Consider the following 18,892-nt stretch of genomic DNA (forward strand, 5'->3'; position numbering starts at 1 on the left):
GTAGTACCGCCGGGGGCACTATATGTGCTAAATAATACCGATACCTTTGAAATTTCTCCAAAGAATAAATATATTATACAATTATTTAATGCTTGAGCAGTCAATAGACCAAAATATTTTTCCCGAGGTGCAGGGAACAGCTCAGTATGATCTATTGCCCGAGGCCAACGGCCGAGGGCAATAGATCATACTGAGCTGTTCCCTGCACCAAGGGAAAAAACTCTGGTCTATTGACTGTTCAAGCATTAAATAATTGTTTTATTACCTAATTCCTTTTTTAGTTTTCGGGGTTTACAATTTGCATAATGTTAATGCTTTTCGTGCCTTTATGCAATATATATGCATCTTTTACATGCACAAAACCTGTTGCATGCATTACAACATCTCAATTTAATATTAGTTTACACAAAGAAGGGGAAGTCTTCAACCCATTAGATTTTAAATAGTCTTTTACCTTATATAAAGCTTTAAAACTGTTGATTATTTGATACTCCATTTTGATAACATTGAATTTGGTTTCACTAAGTACTAAAAACAGCGTCTATGTAAAGGAATATATATTCCATGAGAACTAACATTAACATACCCGCGTTCTGAAATACGTTGCCGGTCAAATAGATCGCAGTCTATTGACCGGCGGTCCAATAGATCGAAGTCTATTGACCGGCGGTCCAACAGATCGCAGTCTATTGACCGGCAGTTCAAAATAGACGCAAATGTTTAATTTGTAATAAAACAACAAAATCCCTTTGATTAGGTAATAATGTATTTTATTGATTGTTAATACCTTTATTCTTTATAAAAACATTTTACTACAATGTGTAGTTAATGCATTTAGAAGTCCGTGCAACCTTAACGCCTCGATCGGAAAGCAACCGATAATATCTCTCTCAACCGATATATATACCCCAGTGGCAGTAGAGAATCGATCGAAAATAATATGGCGACCGAATGCTTTTATGAATTCATGTCAGCTTTGAAGAAAAGGTAGGTTTATTATACCTGCTATTTCTAAAAGAAAAAGTTTGGGTATATTGTTGTTACCCTGTTACCCTGTTCCATCCGTCCGTATGTCCGTCTGTCACGTTTTACTTTCTCAAACTGCTCATATCTTAAAAACCAGCAAACTGAACTCTTGGAATTTAATTTGGGGTGTCGTGTTGTTTTGTGAAAGGATTTCAAAAAATCTCTGGTAGTCTTGGGGACAAATAATTGGTAAACAATTTTTTTCACAAAAAAACCTTCTTCCTCGAACTCCTCCTACATTTTCAACAGTAGACAAAACATCTCATGGAATATGTTTAAGGGTATCTTAAAGATGCGCAATAAGGTTTCGAAAATTTCAATTTTGTCTTAACGAGGCCGGGTCTAATTAGTTCTGCCCTAGATTTTTTAATGAAATTTTTTACCTGAATTTCTACTGATATAATTATTATTTTTAGATTAAAAAAAAGACATTTACCACACCGTTTGTTTAGGGGGTCATCTCAAAGTGTGTTAATCTTTAACATAGGACCCTATGGGATTTCGCTTGAAATGTATAAATTTTGCACATTTTTTTAAACTTCTGCCCTAGGGATTTCTTTTTTTGTTCTTCATATTAAAGTTATTGCTAAAAGGCATCAAATGATCAAATAAAAAAAACCTTTTATCTCCTGGTTTGTTCCAGGGGTCTTATCAAAGTTGATTTTTGTATGCCCAATTTCCCAGATTTTTCAGATAATGGCTATTTTTAATTTGACAAAGGCGGAAAAGGTGATCTTTATAGTATTAGTAAAGCCTTCAGACATATTTAAGTAATAAAAAAATATATAACATCACATATTTGGGGTCATTAATATAAAATACATGGTTACTGTCTTGAAATATATGAATTAAGCTATATTTAGGCGGGTTAAGAAAACGTGACAGAGGGTTTGGCCTGCTGAACCCTCTTCACGTTTTCGACCCGAGCCCAAATATAGCTTTTACTTTGAGACAGTTATGTTTATTCCACAATATAACATTAATTTTACGCATTAAACGAGCCATTTTCAACAAATTTCGCTGAATATCTGCAGATAAAACTATCACGCCATGGCGTCAAAAAAAGTTTTAGGTTTTAAAATTTAAAATTTCATCCAGGGAGTCAAAAAATAGCCGAAAATTGAAGTTTATCACAAAAAACAGACCCTAGAACTCCTCTTATGATTTAAAGCTGCTTGGTCCGATTTTATATCAAGTTTTATGCACGCTTTTAAACAATGGCTATGCTTAGTATACGTATAATAATAAACATTGCAGTAGTTTTTTCAATTCAATTAAGCCAAATTTTAATGAAGAAAAATATGTACAAAATTTGCTTACAAAACAAACGACATAAAAGGGTACCGCGTTATTTCGCCTTATGTTAAATTTCAACCCTAACGACGAGACGGGTATATGGTTGTATTACAACTTTGACATTGCATTAAATAAAGGTCCAAATAATCAGACAAATTACAAATAAACATGTTTACGTACCGTTTTGTTCGCTAATATTTCTGAAGTTTGCTGTCTTTACAATCGATTTATATCATGCGGGTTGAATAACCCCAATCATTCGGGGGGCGAAACCAAACGGTTTCCTTTTCTAAGAATTTCCGTGATGCACTTTGGTTTTTTTTTCGTTTGTCCAAAAAGAATTAATTTTTATTTACTTTGAATATGTTTAACTTTGAAAGGAGACTGATTCTGCTCGTGTAAATAGAAGAAAGTTCATAACTTTCTAAGATAAATGGTTTGTATGGAAAAAAATTTGATACTGTGATAACAAACAAATCGGTTAAACAAGCAGTTTAATGGATAGACACATTATATCTTTGGATATGATAGGGACTATTCTTTAGATGTGCAGTAAGGTTTTAAAAATTTAAAATTCATCCAGGGAGTCAAATAGTAGCAGAAAATTAACGTTTATCACTAAACAAAAAAACCCCCAAAAACATAGATCCCAAACCTCCTCTTATGATTTAATGGATAGACACATCATATCTTGGGATATGATACGGACTGTTCTATAGATGTGCGAATTAAATTTAACCCTGGGGCCGATTACCTACATACTGTTTGATGCCTTTTAAGGATCAAGAATATATATGGTTAATGGGTGGGGATCTCAACTGTTTTCGATATATTTGTGCTCGTGGGGGTCACGACCACCCCCGGGGCCCATGACTTACATACCGTTTGATGCCTCTTGACACAAGAAACAAGAATATATATGGTTTAAGGGTGGGGATCTCAACTGTTTTGAAGATATTAAGGAACTTGCTGTTCGAGGGGAGCCAGGGCCACCCACAGGGCCATGACCTACATAACATTTGATGCCCCTTGATATAAGGAACAAGAATATATATGGTTTAGGGGTATGATTATAACAGTTTGTGAGATATATGGTAAATTCCAATTCCTAGGGGTGGGTATGACCCAAGAGGTCAGATCTAATAAACCCTATATATTGCCAGTAACAGTCAATATATGATTATTAAAACCCTATATTATTATCTTTGTCCGTTTTCAAGTTACCACTTACAGTAGAGTCTACAATTATTCCCATAAGGTTCAATGTTAGACCCCACACCTTTTGAACCCCCCCCCCCCCCCCCGAGAAGTGATTGTCTAACTCCAAATGAAAAAAAATCAAACTACAGTGCTGCTATCCTGAAAACTGACAAGGATAGGATAGGATAGGATGCAGGATGCACGATACATGATAGAAATATAAAAGTTAAGTTCTATCCTATCCTATCCTATCCTATCCTATCCTGCATCCTGTAGCCAATCAGATTCGAGTATAAATTTCAGAGTTATTTTGCGAAACGAAACTTGGCTAAACAATGTATTTTCAATGTCAATTTAATACGTTTTACAAGTTAAACCATTTAAGATTAATTATTATATCAAGAATGCGGTGAATAACATCTTTGTCCATTCGTACGCAAGTACGGAGTTACTGCGAGAATTCGTTGCAACATTTGACAACGTCAGAAATAGATTTCTGTATTTACTTCATTAAAAGTCTGCAAATTAATAAAAGCTTGAATTTATAAACGACTAATTTGGCTTTTCAAAAGATAAACATGAATTCAAGAAACAGACATTGTTCCACGTTTCATATAATTTCTTCGATGCCCAATAACAGGGACGCATATTTCTGTCCGATATTAACCTGAACATATCGAATTAATAAATGTTAGCTAGCTATAAATGCTTAAGAATTTTTACTTTAAAAATAACTCCGAGTGGTTTAACTATAAACGATATAAACTTCCTAAAGGAATTATTTATTTCCAGATCGTGTTTACATTTATCGCCGAACGAATCGCTCGAATAATGAGAATTGCGCTCAGTTATATGTGATAACAAAATAATTTGATAAAAATATGTGACTAAACAGTTCCTCAATAAGTGCATCGAAGTTATTTATCTGTTTTTTTATGCAATAATATAATTAAATCAAAATCTAATCGCTTACCTGTTTGTTTACGTTATTGTGTCCATCCCGCGTACGATTTAATTTTACCGTAGCACAAGTAAGCTAGTTATCCCGCTCGATGAATATTCGGTTTTAAGATTTAATTACTCATTTTGAGTACTACATTAATTAATAAAATCATTTCATTTTTAAATTTCGTTTCATTTAACTTGCATTCCTATATTTTAAAAGTATGGGATAGGATAGGATAGGATAGAGCTTATTTGCAGGATAGGATGCAGGATACAGGATATAGGATAGGATAGGATAGTTTTGTCAACTTTCACGATAGCAGCACTGTAGATATGTAGGCCTAGTGTATCCTAAAGTTAAAAGATAAATGACAATTTCTGATTCTAAGGGGGTCAGGATGACCCCTTAGGGTCATAACTTACATGCAATAATGATCTGATGCGCCATGACCAAAGGAGGAATACTGTCTTTGGATTAAGGTGGGAATCTCAATGGTTTTTATGATATTTGATAATTTTTTTAGGAGGAGAACTTGGGATCGTGACCTACATACCATCTGAAATGCCTTGAACAAAGAAACAATATTATTTGTACATAATATATGATCAATTTAAGAACCCAGATAGAGATCTATCATCTATGTTTTGTAATACTTCCCATGTACACGTATATATACATAAACAAATTGTCAAATATATGACTAGGAACACACACCCCAAAACAAACTCAAATATAAACTGTCGACCCCACCCCCTTCCCCCTGGAACATTTTCTGGATCCGAGCATGTATTCCTCCTCAAACTATAGATAAAGTGAAATTAAAAAAAATTGCATTTAAAATAACCTTGCATTTACACTTTTTTTCATTGTCGAATGATGTATTAAAATCAAAATATAATTTGGGGTCTAAAATGTTTTAAAAACTGGTTAAAATGTTTTAAAAACTGGTAAAAATGTTATTCTTAAATAAAATCACATTTCATCTTGCATAATTGACAAATGATATATGTGTATTTGTCTATTTGGGGCAATTGTAAAGTCTCCTAAACAAATCAGTGTCATCATTAGGCTGAGAACTACCCACATGGATCAAACACTACATATAAATAAGATAAAATACTTTATTATTTTTAGTTCTAGAATGTGAGGGTTTCTTCAAGGGGGTATAACCTATATTATACAATTTGATGCGCAATGACACAAAGAACACGAATAAATTATACGGTTTAGGGATGAGGATCTCAAAATTTATCGAAATATACAGTGTATCATCATTTCCTATTTTATAAGGGGGGAGGAGGGGGGGGGGTTAAAGACAACACCTGGGTGTCATGTACTTTACACCATTTGATGCATTATAATTACGTAAAAAGATATTTTGTATTTTCCTGTTTCATGGGGTCAGAACAATCCCATAGGGTCATTGCCTACATTGTATTTGATGCATTATAATACATTAAGAAAGAAAAACCCCTTCCTTCCTATTATAACTAATATCAAAATGATAAGTCTTCACACTTACTTATACATGTAATACACAAATTCAATACAAAATTGTTACAGGGTCAATATGGGGTCAACTCAATAGTGTAAGTCTGACAAATGAAAAAAATAACTTTTGCAATTAAAATGACAGAAACTTTACAAATGCGATAAGATAGGTAACGATGATGAGCTTATTCAAATATTTGAAGATGATGATACAGTATGCTAGCAAAGGAAGATTACTTATTTAGAGAGAGAAAGTAATACTTGTGTACATACCGGTGTCTCATAATATTGTGCTACTATACATGTATTATTCTTACCTATATTGGTCAACATCATAATGATAATCCTATTAGAGCACAATATGAATCCCTTTAGCTGATCATCACAAAAGAAATGTTTATGCATGTTAACAAATCATTTTCTGCATATGGAAAACACATACATGTATGTATACATCACGTGAAACCCATCTAATCGAAGAGTTGGGTAAGACTAGTACCCGTTAGCTAGACCTGCAGACCTGTGTTGTGTATGCAACTTCAGACAAAGATCAGTTATTTATAACATGCATGTATTGTTATGACCTATTCTTCAAAACCCCTTGCATTATATATTTTATTAGGTAAAAACCAGATTTAAGGTGGTGCAGGACACCTGCATATTGTGACGTATACTTCTTATTGAAATAAACACTAAAGTATAAATATAATACCCCCCCCCCCCCCCCCAAATAATGTTACCCTAACATCGAAGCGCAATGGGTTAGAGCAATTACATGTCTGTAAGGGCAGTGGAGTCCGAGGTGTATTTTTGGTAATTTTAATATTGATATAATTATTAAATGAATTTTCTTTGGAGGGGGCGGGGGGTGGAGGGTCTGGACCCCTCACTCCCATCCCTTCTTTTAATCCGTGCACACGATTATGCACATGTAGGCACACATAAGCAAATCTAAAGGCAGCAACTGCCGCGGAGAGGGGGCATTTTTTGTTGTTGTAATAATTATATAGACCATTATGCCGTCTATGACATGAACTGTTAAGATTATTGATTAACTTAAAATTCACGTGCAAACAGTTCAACCCCAAATTGCACACTGCTCATGTGTATTATCATATAGGAAGGGATATCATCCTTCAGTTATTAAAATTATAATTTTTTGTATTACCTAAGGTGCATATGGCCTTCAGTTTTAGTTAAACTGGTACAAAATAGTGTTGTTTTGGTGCGGGTATTACTGTCTAATGACAGCATCTAGTTTACGTTTGAACTTTTTCTTGATAATTTTATATTTGCTGGAAGAAAACAAACTGGAGAATATAAGAATTAGATTGAAATATCTAAGCAAACATTTGATGAATTTAGTATTCCATTGGCCAGATAATAAAACGCAGGGTCCAGTGATTTGTTTTTATGGTTTGGATATTGAAATTGTCCAAAGGTGTACTAGAATTCATACATCAACGATTCTGAAATTAAAATGTTTAATAAAATTTGGTTTATTAAAAAAGATCAATAAAAAAGATTGATAGGAAAAAAGTAAAAAAAAAAAGGAACTATAGAATCATAAGCTGTAAATTAAACTTCTTGAGTACAACTGTTAGGGGTATTAGAGCATTTAATAGGAGATTGTATGGTGCCTTAATTTAAGAGGCTAACCCAAATTTTAAAATAAAGATATTTAAAGCAGTTAGGGAGGACATGGAGGACATGCTCACGTGACTTATTTTTTTGTTTGGGGGGGGGGGGTAATATTAATGGGATAACTTTCTTTTCAATTCGAGAGTGTTACAGTTGTATACTGATAATGCAGGATCTCAGGATCTATTTGTCTTGGTTGTGGGTTTTTAGGTCACCTGAGTCACTCAGGTGACCTATTGCAATTGATCTTCGTCCGTCGTCGTGCGTCGTGCGTTAACAATTTTACATTTTTAACTTCTTCTTGAAAACTACCAGTCCAATCGTTACCATTTTTGGTGTGAAGCATTTCTATGGTAAGAAAAATCTAAGTTGTGAAATTCATGGCTCTACCACCCCAGGGGTGCCACGGGCGGGGCCAAATATGCAAAAAAAAGCCAAATTTTCAAAAATCTTCTTCTCTACTCCCACACATGCGAGGAAAAAACAGGTTGTATAGTTATGATGTCCATGAAGCCCTCTACCAAAATTGTGAAATTAATGGCCCCTGGGTCAGGGGTTCAGGCTGTAGGGTGGGGTCAAAAGGCCATATAGTAAAAATTAATGTATTAAATCTTAGAAAATCTTTTTCTTTACCCCCATATATATTTGTTAAAAAACTAAATGCATGATTATGATGTCCATTAAGCACTCTACCAAAATTGTGAAATTCATGACCCTGGGTCAGGGATTCAGGCTCAAGGGTGGGGCCAATATGGTCATATATAGTTAAAATGTATTAAATCTTAGAAAATTTTCTTCTCTACTCCAATATATATTTGTTCAAACCTAAATGCATGATTATGATGTCACGAGGCCCTCTGCCAAAATTGTGAAATTCATGACCCTAGTTCAGGTACTAGGATGGGGCTAATACAAGTATGACCATATAGTAAAATGCATTAAATCTTAGAAAATCTTCTTCTCTACTCCCATGTATATTTATTAAAAACTAAATGCATGATTATAATGTCCATGAAGCCCTCTACCAAAACTGTGAAATTCATGACCCCTGTTTCAGGGGTTCGGGCTCTAGGGTGGGGCCAATAGGCCATATAGTAAAAATTAATGTATTAAATCTTAGAAAATCTTTTTCTTTACCCCACGCATGTAAGCAAAAAACTGAATGCATGGTTTTGATGTCCAATAACTCCTCTACCAAAATTGTGAAATTCATGGCCCCTGGGTCTGGGGTTCAGTACTTGGGGGGGGGGGGCAATATAGTGTTACATTTGTAATGCATATAATGTTTAAAAATCTTCTTCTCTGTTCTCGCACATCTGTATGAAAAACTGACTTCATTATTATGTTTACCAGGAAGTCCTCTACCAAAATTTTAAATTACATGTCCCCTGGAGTGTGGGTTTTGACTCTAGGGCAGGGCCAAAATGGATGTATAGGTCTTAAAGCATATAATGTTTAAAAATTATCCTCTTTACTCCCACACACCGAAAAGGAAAACTGAATTCATGATTTGTAGACCAGAAGTTTTTCACAAAAATTATAGGTTTCATAGTTGTTTTTGAAAGATTTCAGGCAGGGAGGTGGTCGTAATTACAGATTTATAATTTTTCTACTCCAGAATGAAAACTAATTAAATCCATATATGAGACTCTTCGACAAGTCTGTGTATGGGTTATATGTTACTCATGTGACCGTTAAGGCCAATTGACCTCTTGTTTTTCAATATAGTTTAATGTATTTTAAATGACCACTTGATTGGGAAAATGAAGCAGTGATGAGAGATATTACTTTCCTTGAGTTGGTTCCAATTACATTATCAGTAATGACATAGGCTAGGCACTTGGGTTCGAGGTCCAAGAGAATCATGCCCCTACTCAAGGAATTGTTCTTAATGTTGTTGCAATTTAATATCTATGCTACTTTATTAAAATAATAGACTCGAATTTTTGGGCTTTCATACCGAGAAATCGGAAGAGTTTTGTCTTTTGTTTTATATATTTTTAACATTATTGGTACTTGAAGATTACCGATTTGTATTTATTTTTTCTCAATCAAGCTTTGCTAAATAAGTTTCAGCGAAATTTCTTTCTAAAAATCCGGAAATGATCTGGATTTTTTGGATTAAAAAAAACTTGCACAACCGCATTATATTCTCGCTAAATCACGGGAGGATCTTTGGTTTTTGTTTCCACAATATCACATTTGCATGGATAAACTCAGAAACGATATTACAAATTCATGTAAATTTTCATTGAAAATGTGTCATATATTCTTTTCATCAAAGGAAATACCGTAGATAACTCTAACACAGTGCATTTAAAATGAAAAATCCACAGAGTTTCAAATGTCAACATTGTGTGTAAATTCAAAGCGAGTAAAACACGTTGGTGAAAAAGTGTTGAGTTCTTCATTAATATTAATTCAATTTTTAGATGAAAGGTATTTACAGTCTCAAAATGGTTTGTTATGAATAATTTAACTGTTATTTACAATGCAGCTTCATTAATTTTCTCTGAAATCGTTTCGGAGCGATTCTGAAACTTTTTGCTACATGACGGATATAATGAAGGCATTTTAACTGTGGCGAAAGCCTGTCCCGAGACACAGTTAGATTATTCTAACTAAGTAGAGTGTAGTGAAGTTAATAGCATTATTGTAAGCTTAAAGCTTAGTAATGTAAATGTCAACAATACGGTGTGTTGAAGAATTTACATGTACATTGTATTTCGCAAATGTCTGCATCTTCGCTAACGCAGGTTTTCGATCCACTTTGCTCCCCATATACCCTTGGCAGATTTCATTACGAAAACTCAGTGATGTGGTGGCGCTATCTAGCGAGCAACTTGAGTTGCGCCCTTGCATATTTACATTTTAATCGAATTAATTAACGGGTTATATACACACCACGGCATTAATACAATTTGAAAACATGTTGACTATCGAATATTGGAACATACTCAACGATGCTATAAAATACGAATGAAGTTATAACCTAGGGAAAGCACGGAATGTTTTGTAAGGACCTGTACCAGGAGTGAAAAAGTCGCCGATTTATATGAAAACTTTCATGCCATAAAACCAGGTATCGTTGTCGTTAATATTGTGGACCAAAGAAATTAAAAAAAAACGAATCTCATTGAAACTTCAAAAGCAATGACCATAAGCAGGAACGTATATACTAACGGGATAGGCAACTTCTACATTCGCCATGTTTACTTCCCATGTTAACACGCGAGTCTTGACAAATTTGTAGAACTATGTTCAATCCCAGTAAAATATAAAGGTTTTTAAAGCGATCTGGTTAGACCATCGTTGGGGAGGCTCTGTACTCGAGAACTTTTGTCTCCACTTGTTTAAAGCACCGAATATTTTACAAAAGATCACAAATGTTGTTTTCTTTTAAAGTTTATATTTACAAGCACTGCGATTAGATCCGCTACTCGGAGCTGCAGCCAATCATAAAACGGAGCTCGTCACCGAGTTTTAGTAATGAAATCCGTTAAGGGTTTATGGGGAGCAAAGTGGACCGAAAACCCTTGGCTAGCGAGGATGAAATGTCTGATACCATATGCAATGTCAACCCGTGCACGCACGGGTCAAAGACTAGTTACATTTAAATTTAACATATTCCTGACATATGCAATTCTGCACCGGATGCTCGTAAACGGTGGGAAAGGTTTTGTCAATTGACATCGTTAGCAAAGAAGGATCTGGAGGCAATTTTATAACTGAATGAGCTTTGGAGGTTAATATTGCAGGTGAAACATCTAGATTGTTATAGGCAGATATTTCGCGTAATAAAATATATAATATAGCACAGGGTTGTATGCATTTGAACATTTTAAATTAAAATTAAAGCTAATATTCAAATGTTTGGCAACCTCCTCTAGACCACATTGTCAATTTTAGAGCTTATTAGTATTTTTCATTACATGGCTAAGCTAAATCCACAGCAAGAATTAACATCGCAGGCATTGGGTACCAATGCAAAATCAATAGTTATCTAAACCAACCAATAGCCTCATTGTTTGAAAATTACTAGATGGGCTTAGGAGATTGAATGGACTAGCAGATACACTGTAGTAGGCTTCCAATTACAGGGCAAATTTTTGGTAGAATTGTTGGGACGTGATGCAATATTTGTTCAAATACTAATGAATCTAAATAATCCACTGCACCATATACTATGACTTTCTTTGCCTTCCTTAGAGTAGGGTACATAGTACTGCCAAAAGGCAATGATTCTCATTCTATACTTGCTATTAATGATGTAAGATTGCAGAACAACCAGCTTACCATTACAATAAAATCTTTTAAATACAGAAGGGGATAACAATAGTACTAAACTCTTATGATTCCTTCATTTGTCCAGTGAACAGTATATTAATCTGTTTGCAGATAAGTTGTCAGGTCCTTTGATTTGTCATTTTGGGGGAAAACCTTTGACACGATATCAGTTTGCTGCAGCTTTAGTTAAGGTAATAGCTGCTATTGGTTTGGATAAAGAACTCTACAAATCTCACTCGGCAATGCTTTTGGCCAAAGTCCATTGTCTAAACTGTTGCACAGAATCAAGATGGACATCAGACTGATTGTCAGCTTGTCTGGTCCTTTATATTGCCACAAATTACATGGAGGTACTTGCAGAAGCCTAGGTTGATGGAGCAAGCTAGACATTAAAGGGTCCATAGCTAAGCTGCGAAGGAGGTTTAGTTTTTGGAAGGAGAATACTAACTTAAAATACATTCAGTTTATTGGCAAACCCCTAAAGTTCTCAGGCAAGATGGTGTTTACTTATCTAAATTCGGAAACTACTACCTTCTGAACTATATTCAGGGAGCATTCGACTTGAATATGAATATATTTGTTTGAGAGTTATGGCTAGATGTTTACATTGACTACCAAAAATATCATGTACGTTTTGAAAAAAGTTAATTTGTAAATTAAATAAAATAAATTTTGTAAAAAAAAAAAGATTGCATCTGAATAAATCAACGTAATGTGTTTTTCTTGTTGATAGGGTCTGTTTCATAAATTTTGAATTAGCATGTTCAAAACTGAATGAGATATTAGGAAAATAAATACCCGATTTTAGCGTCATTATAGACACGGCATGCTTATGTGAGAATTTAATCGTCGTAATTATGACCTAATATCGGAATGAAGTAAAAAATTACATTTCTTATTCTTTAAAGGATGTTGTGTTAATTAATGTTTTCAATAAAAAAAAAACGAAAATTGATGCATAAAACGACCTTTGGAATCGCGTCATGCGAGAGTTTCGGCAGTTGCTTATATATATCTGGTTGTAAATAAATGCATATAAAGTAGAGGTGTCGTATTATAGAGATTAAACTGAAAAAAAAAATTAAAGATAATAAAGTAATAAAACGTCCATACATGTAATTCATGCTGCTCGTACAACGATTGTGAAACTTTTTTTTTCAATCATTATACATTATGATAACTAAAACCCTAGAGTTAACTGTGTATGGCTTAAAATCAAGAAATGGAACTGAAAAAGATATGCTTTTTGTAAAGACGAAAACTAATACCGGCCCTACAGGTTAATTCTTTTGTGTATACAAATGTTCCTTTGTAGATACATTTATAATCGATATTTAACTTCCATAATAATATATCTTTATATTTTTATTATTAAATTATTAACATTTTAAGACAATATTGTTGCACTTGCGTACAAGTACTTACGTTCTGTAGAAAAATCATTCTGCACTTTCTCTGCATCTGTTAGAAGGTTTTTTCTTTCTTCCAATTCATTTAATGTACTTTCTTTATCAGTGCTTCCATTGCAACTGGAAAATTCTATCATAATAGAAAGTTGTTAGGTATAGAGAACTATGATGAATATAAACTAACACTATAACATATATTTCTATTACATATCGCAGTTCGCTTCAACGATGGTATTGTGTAACATAATCTCTGAGTACAGCGAAGCATATGTCAATTCAAAAAAATTCAAAAGAATGACTTGTGTTACATGAACACACCTGTGGTCAGTGGTATATATTGACATTCATCAAGTTTCATTCCCTCTCTATATCTTACGGAAACTTATTTATATTCAAAGTTCTATTAATAGAGACTAACAGGGCTGAAATCTACCCGCCCATTTATCAATTGGTCGAAATCGACAGTGACTGAAACTGACAGGGCTGAAATCGCATCGACTTCCATTATATTTATAGGCCGAAACCTACAGCAATTTAAGCAATATCACGGATTGCACTAAGTCATCATGATGATGTCAGACGCAATTTCCCATCGGATACAATTTTGCTGTTTCTCATAGCTATCTATTGTAGTTTAACAGTAATTTGTTTCTTCCCGAAACTGGACAACAATGTTGCCAACAGATATAAAAGCAATAAATATGAAGTCCTACATGTCAATTTTTTTGAAAGGTATGCAAAAAATCAAATCAGCTGTCAAAGTTCGCTGCTAAGACTTATTTTGAAGATTTAAAGTCTAAAAAAAATTGAAGGGGGTTCATTGGTGTCCTCTTTACAACCATTTGTTGAGAAAAAGTTAGAATTTAGCTCATTTAAGTGGTAACTCAAAATAGGGTACCCTATTTTTTTATCAGTCGGCATGGAATCTACTTTTAGAAAAAACCACTCTTTACTTAGAACTTCTGTGTCTATTGAGACACTTTGGCGTTATATTTTCATAGAAAAAAATAAATGTCAATTCACAATAATCCGATTTAAATTTGATATACATCTCTATACCTGTCCCATGTTTGTTTTATGGGGATATTTTTTAGCTTTATATGTATAAATTAAAGTACATTCTTTTCAAAAGTGGGATAGGGGTCCAAAAAGCAATTGTCTTAAATTAAAAATGTATATATCATATTTTAATGAAAATATATATACTTGCATTGACCTCAATGGCACAGACAAATATATCTTGTGACTTTTTGGGTCCATTTTAAGAATAGGATACCTTGCTTTTAGACAAAGTTACAATATAAATTAGGAATATTCAAACCTTTTCTCAACAAAAAGTTGTAGAGAGACCACCGATGAACCCTCTTCATATTTTTTTTCTTTTAAATCTTCAAAATAAATCTGTAGCTGCGCAGTTCGACATCTGTTTTGAGCGATTAAAAAGGCATTGTCCTGTGGAATGTGGGACTTCATATTTATTGCTTTTATATCGTTTGGCAACATTGTTGTCCAGTTTCGGGCAGAACCAAGCCAGTTCAATTAATTAATTAATTCCCTTTTACGTCCGACTACCGTAATATGAGTTGTAAAGGCCACAAAAAATATATGTGTGTTTCCTATTTCATCAATTTTAAAAATAGGGTAGGTAGGTTGGGTTTTTTTAAATAGCTTTTTAAGTTTCCCCCTTTCCTAGCATATGATTTTTCTATACATAAAGAACATGTGTTTTACACATTAGCAATTCTGGATACGCAGCACAGTTAAGGCTGTCAATAAACTCCGTTCAGACAAAAAGTACGGGAAATGTGCATTATGACATCACAGTATATTACAAACCTTGAAAGTACTTATTAATCTATTTATTAGTAAAATTAACTTATACTAATCTTTTAATTAAAAACAACAAATGCTATTATTTACAATTTTGATGTCCGTTATATCGTACACACTGAAAAATAAGCGAGATGTCGTTCTCGCTGTACTACAAAATATGACGTCATATGCTTCAAAATGACGCATTAAGTTAAATCATTGAAGGCTATCGTGCAGTTTTAAAGCGAAGAAAAATAAATGTCATACATTAACGGAAAAGTATAAATGAATATTTTGATTAAAATTATTATTAGTCGAATGCTACCCATATAGTCTTATTTTCATTTTGTTAAAAGTATGCATCGTATAAAGAAGCCACCTCGGTTTTGTACAAAATATCGTATATCTAAAATCTGAGTACCTAAATAAATCACTTAATTGCAAGGGCATACACTTACCTGATCCCGACAAACTTTTACATGTGAATTTGAAATATGCTATGTAACTTAAAAACTTCTACGATCTTTGTAAAATCTTACAAATTAATTATTTCTTAATGAAATGAACCCTGTGACCTTCAAAATTATTCAACATATGCATTATAAATTACGGTTTCTACTAACAAATATTCTTATCTTAAAAAGTTCGCACCGTTTTTCAAAATCTACGATATAACATCAAGTTATTTCATAATTCTGTTGTGAATTTTGACATGATTATGCCCTTGCAATATTGAATTTTTTAAATGACCTCAAAACCACAAATTCATCTGCTTGTACCATGCGACTGTCATATCACGTGACCACATTGAACATAAAATATTGTACTGTTATATATATATTTTAGAAATATATTGCATTTGAGTGACTGTTATTGATTTTAAAAAGGACATGCCAGTTTAACTAAAGTATACGTGTTTTCATCACAAAAATTTGCCCATATTTTTATTGACCGCCTTAACTGTACTGCGAAGTGACAACTGTTATAGAATTAAAGCTTTCTTAAATCTAAGATTAATTTGAAATGTATACGAAGATTTTATTTTCATGTAATTAGAAAATATAAATATGACAGCCACTATAGGTTAACAGTGTAAAATACTCATTACCACAAATATATTATATAGTAGTTATTAGTTTTATTTTCCTGATCAACTGACATAACAGAAACAGAGGAAAGTCTGGTTGATTAGACGAGAGCCTTAGAATTAAATCTGTTCACTATTTTTTTTAAATGAATACATAATTAATGATTTGAGACTAATTGTAAAAATTTCATTTGCAATTGAAATGCAGCATTTTGAAATCATATTTATAATGTGAATGATTGTTAGGCCTATTCAGAGACTTACGATGTCTGCAGTCGCCAAACCCAGATATAAAGAAAACAACTTTGCCTCTGCTTTTTTCATGTACATCTTTATATCGATTTATAACACATCACTGCCCTAAGAAACTATTTATTGCCTTGATAATTTAGCTATTAAATTAACCAAGGATAATTTTCATCCGTGGTGTCAATCTGCACTTAAAAATATTTAAAACGCTTTAATAAGTGGTGTTTTCTATTGTTACAAGCGTTTTTTGAACTCTGATTTGTAAAGACTCAATTGTTTAAACCAATTATGGTAATCTGGATTTGGAATAAAAATGTTAGGATCGGCACAAAAAAATAGGGTCGGTCGGGAAACCGGAAACACATATTTTTGTCCAATTTCTATTGTTCCGCCTATCACTACATACCTCCTATTGTAATGCCGAGAGCAATATTCATGCTGGTATTGTCACGTTAGACGGAAATATCTGAAGAAACGCGTTTTAAACAAAAACTTTGAGACAACCACTACACTGGTAAGGAATATCGAACGAAAGACGGAACAAAGCAGACTGAAATTCAGGGACATATATTTCAAAAACCCAGGATCATTGAGGAACATTCTCCTCTGTCATACTGTTATTATAGTATTACACATGCGCAGATCATGCAGTGACAACATGGACTTTAGAAAACGGAATATATTTGTAGAAATTGATAAAACAATGTTACGTTGTTTGTACATAAATAGATTGACAATCACTATTTTCTGTGTTAGATGCATTGTGACCGGGTCTACAGAGAGATGTATACATATACGTTATGCACTCTGTATAAATGACACACGTTTTGAATATGAATGAGAAGTACGACAGCACAGCACTATGTGCAAGACAATGTGGATACTATGAAGAAAATTCTATTCACAGTAAATTACAGAAATAAATATCTTAATTACGACTATCGTCACATTGCCTGGCTATTGAAATAGGTATAGATAATAGAACAAATGAAGAAAATAGATTTCGTCCACATTGCCAAACTAAACTAAGTGTTGAAGATGAATTCCGATTTATATTTATTTGTCCTATGTACAGGGCACTGCTTAAAATTATACACGAAAGAATTTTATTAATAGAAACCTTTAATGTTAAAATAATTCAATTTTTTAATATTGAAAATGTTAAAGATCTCTGAAATATTGGCAAATACATGTCAAAAAGTATGCTATTAAGAGACAACTGTATTACATAATTGTTTTTTTTTTCTCAACCTGTATATATATATATATATATATATATATATATATATATATATATATATATATATATATATATATATATATATATATATATATATATATACATATAGTAGTATAGGTTATTATTTGTACGTGCAAAACTTCTCCTGTAAATACACTTCCACCTCATGTTATACATATATTACTGTATATTGATGAGCTGTAAAGCTTAAAGAAGTAAAGAATTGAATTGAATGGAGTAACGATCTAAACTTTATTATGGCTACCAAATGATTTTAAAATTAATGAATTGTTGTCAGCTTTAAGGTAATTATTACTTGCTCCAAAGGTTAGTTGTTATTTGTGCTGTTACAGGTATAATGAAAGCAGATACCGACAAGGACGATGTAATGTCGTTTCGTGGGCAGTAATTACTCAGATATTGAGGAATCATTTAGAGACAAAAAGTGTAACAGAAGACACTACTAATAAAGGAACTCGAGGAATGAAGCACAAGGCCATACCTCGATATGTTCTGTTAGTGCAAGTACAATGCGGGCAAGGGGAAAATAAAATGAAAAAATCAAAATGCTAGTCAGAGAGTGCAAGGGTTTTACGGGTTAGAAATAATTTTCCTATAGAGAGAAAGCGAGATCATCTCTTTACTACAGTAAAAAAAAATGCCCGTAATTGAGAGATTTTGACACATTTTTTCGGTATCAAATTGTTTTCTTTAAAGGTATATGTGGCGTATTTGGAATAAAATTGTTGACATGAGTTTGAGTAAAAATATACACCATGCTTCTTAAAATTAGACGAATCACAATGTTTAGGCCTATAAAACATATTCTGTCGTCAGCTATTTGCCTCTTAACATTGCTTCTCGTCTGATGAATATTAATGTGATCCGCCACTTGTAACGCTACTGCGCATGAGTGCGGGAAAACGTAGTGTTGAAAACACGGTGGAAGAACAGTTTGTTTACAAATTAGCATCACGTTTTTCATGTCTTGAATAAGATAATTCTTATATCAGATGATACTCAAAGCATGTCTTTTCCGATATATATTAATATAGAACGAAATAAATTGTAAGTTATGTGTTACAAAGATGAAATACGATTTTAGCATCATCGACACTGTAAACGGAATAAGTACCCCCTCTCCCCGAGGGATGAATGTACTGTTAATATTTTCTTTATTCATAAATTCATCTACACGAAAATCCACT

This window comes from Magallana gigas, chromosome 8 (genome assembly GCF_963853765.1).
Source record: "Magallana gigas chromosome 8, xbMagGiga1.1, whole genome shotgun sequence".
Classification (NCBI taxonomy): Eukaryota; Metazoa; Mollusca; class Bivalvia; order Ostreida; family Ostreidae; genus Magallana; species Magallana gigas.